The following is a 3,725-nucleotide window of genomic DNA, read 5'->3' on the forward strand; positions in this document are numbered from 1 at the left end:
ACTAAATACTAAATAAATTTTTAAAAAAATTAAATCGTACTTAATAACTTATAACTATTAATCTTTTTTTAAAAAAGTTGAGGGGCCGAGGCCTCCACTCGCCCCCCCGTAAGTCCGTCCCTGAGTCTAAGAATGATTCAGATTGAGTCAGACACGAGTCTAAAAAATTTACATATATTATTTTTATAAGCATTATGAAGATTTAAGAGAGATCCAAACTAAATCAAAACACTAACCTAATAATTTTAGATAATTTTTTTTTACAATCTTTTCAGGCCTGAAAATTACTAATAAATTAATTTACAAAGATATCAGTATTGTGTTTAAATTAAAAACACTTTATAGTTTTTGACGTTCTAGTTCTAGAATATAATAAAATATTAAAACTATCTGATATTTATAATTGAATCTAGTGTAAAATAAATTTAAAGTATAAACTAAATACATTTTAAATACTCGTTTGAGGTACAAGAGAGAATTTTACAAAGAAAAAAAAGAAAGAATATAAGAAAACATATATGAAAAGTTTTGTAGCAATTTAACACTATGCTATTTCTTAATGTTCCATACTTCCATGCTTGCTTTGTTTGCATTTTGTCAAAATAATGTTGAAAATCATTCTTCCTTCATTACAGGTTGAATTTTTAATATAAGTACCTTTTATTTTATAAAAATAGTAGACCTATTTTATACTTGTGACAATAATAAAGTGAGAAAGTTATTTTTTAAATATTTTAGGATTTAAAATTTTTAGAGCCAAAAGTATCCGTTTGAATTGGGTGCATTTCTAAAGGAATGTTGTATCTAGTGCTTAGTTTTTGAGATTTATGAACTAAACTATCATTGCTTCTTAGGTGGGCACAATATTTAGATTTATCTTTTAGAAAAGAGTTAATAGTCAAAATCGTCCCTGAAAGATACATCGATCTCTATTTTCGTCCTCGAAAGAAGAAAATAATCAAATTTGCCCTCGAAAGATAATAGATCTGGTCGCATAGCCCTTTCGTCATCTCTTCCGTTAATCCTTCCGTCATCTCCTTCTATGGTAAAATTTTCTATGAGACATTCTATCAAACATCTTATATGCATCATGCTTAACCCATCAGACCTTATCCTATGGTGAAATCCCAGAGCTTGAGACAGAGAAGAATTTCTTGCATATTCTTTGAGCGTGGTGTGGTAAAGCATATCGAACTTATCGTGGTCGTCGATAGTATCAAAGGCATATGAGGCTTCGAAGATGCTGTCAAGACTGCAGAACAAGTGCTAGTGGTATAAGCCATTCTTGAGGACAAGGGAAAGGAATTAGCGGAGCTCGGTGAGAGAGTTGCAGATCTCTAGGAGAACTGAAGAAACCGCCTAGCCACTTGCGATGGGAAGAGTAAGCATCTGAATAGATGGCGCAGAGTGCGGCACAGTATTTGGCGATGGGAAGAGCAAGCATCAGAATGGAATCTTGAGCGCTGTGGTGATGAAAGTCAGCGGGACGGCGCTGCAGTAGTTATGGAATTTCAAGGAAGAACGACATCTATGGTTATCCAAGCAAGAGTTGGTGGCTATAGAGTTTCAGTGTTGAGGAAGAGAATCACCAAGGAAGAAATAATTACTTTTATTATTTAAAGTTATCTTGGGTTATTAACTTAATTCAAATTTCTAGTTAATCAAAAGTCAAGTTTGATTTTTTTTAGTTAACCTTAATCATGTTTACCCTTTAAAAAGAGATTTCGGATTCACTTTTAAATACTGATACATAAAATTAAGAAAAAGTTAAATAGATATGTATAAATTAATTGCTTTCGATTAGATTTGATACAAATTATTTTTTCATTTTAACTTAATTTTAACTTTGATTTTATTGGACTAAAATTAATTTTATCTTCAAATCAGCAACAAAAAGATTTATACTATCATTAAATTATATTTAAGAGTATAAGAATAAAATATTTTTATCACTATCAGATAAAAAATATTATCTATGAATATTTTGATTAAATATATAGCATTTTAAATTCTATCTAAACTATTTTTAAAAATCATAATTTAAAATTTGATCTACAGAATGGATTTATAAAAATAATAACTAATTAAAAATTTCTTAGATATATTTCAAGATAAGAGTTTTTACTCTATTTCGTACGCATCATTAATTTAAAAAAAAAAGTTGATTAAAAACACTAATTTTAAATTTAGAAAATTTAAACTTAAAAAATAAAAATAACGTATATTACTAATGTATCACAATATGCATAAAACGGAACAAATCTTTCAGCACTTTTAAATTTAATTCCTTACCCCATGGATTAAATTAAAATAAGATAAGATAAAACACTATGCTTTCTCTTTTTTTTACCCGTTCCGTCCCTTTATAAACCATTGTTTGCTTCCCAAATTCCCATCATTAACAAAGTATCTGATCTTCTTTATATTTTCTCTGGACTCATATATATATATATAGTGATCACAAGGCTCTTATTCTTTCCTATCAATCTATCGTTACACCAATGGCCATGCGAAAGATTTATGCATCTCTCCCTGCTGTAGCTGCCGGAGTTGGATGGCACGGATTCCATGCGCCGTGCGTGTTTGGCTAATCAGTATGCCTAACATTTAATTTTAGCTGACTGGTACGCTAGGTAAAGAGAGCCATTGGTTTTTTTATTTTTTAACTTAATGGTAGGGATTGTCCTGTTATTTGTCTGTTTTGATTGGCTAGTGAATACTTTTTGTAGGTTTTGTGTCATAAGAGTCACTTTAAAAATTTTAATTTTTTGGTGGTTATTATTATAGATCTAATATTTATCTGGGTTAATAATTTAATATAGCAAAAATTTATAATTTTGTAAATTTAAATTAATTAGAGTTAATTATTCTGTTTTATGTTAAACTAAAAAACGATGAAGTTGGGCTGAGAAAAGAGATTTTTCGTGGACGTTTGTTGCTGTCACCTTCGTGGCTTTTATGCTGTTCAAGTTGCAGAAAATTACTCCGTGTGGAATCGCCGGTCAAGATTGTGCACGTTCACTAAACGGCGCATCTGCCTCGATGAAATTGAAAAATTTTACCTTAGCCGGTTACTGTCATCGCCGTAACATGAATAACAAATACCGGTGGTTTGGTTTGGGCAGATGTTTAGATTTGTCCGAGAGAATTAGCGGCGAAGGATCGGAGCGGCGTAAAGACGGTGGGCGAGAGACTGGCTAACGAGAGGGCAGAAGATGTTTCGGGTCGGGTCATGTTAGCACACAGTTGGGTTAAACTTGATTGCATCCATTTAAGCAATACTCATCTGAAAAGAAGATTAGACTTGTATAGACTAATTATTTTTTACATGGAGACCAATTTCTATACTATGGAACTGTTGAACATAAGGATGTGGACACTTTTGAAAGGATGGAGTCGTTGAAATTTTCGGTGAAGTGTCGACAATGGATTTTGGGCGTGCCGAATAAAATGCTGCCAAAGTCACCATAGCTGAGTGGGGGAAGAAAAGGAGTTGCTAGTAATTTAAGCAATAAAAGAAGATTAGACTTGTATAGACTAATTATTTTTTACATGGAGACCAATTTCTATACTATGGAACTGTTGAACATAAGGATGTGGACACTTTTGAAAGGATGGAGTCGTTGAAATTTTCGGTGAAGTGTGTGAAGTGTCGATTGGGCGTGCCGAATAAAATGCTGCCAAAGTCACCATAGCTGAGTGGGGGAAGAAAAGGAGTTGCTAGT

Source organism: Arachis ipaensis, chromosome B02 (genome assembly GCF_000816755.2).
Source record: "Arachis ipaensis cultivar K30076 chromosome B02, Araip1.1, whole genome shotgun sequence".
NCBI lineage: Eukaryota > Viridiplantae > Streptophyta > Magnoliopsida > Fabales > Fabaceae > Arachis > Arachis ipaensis.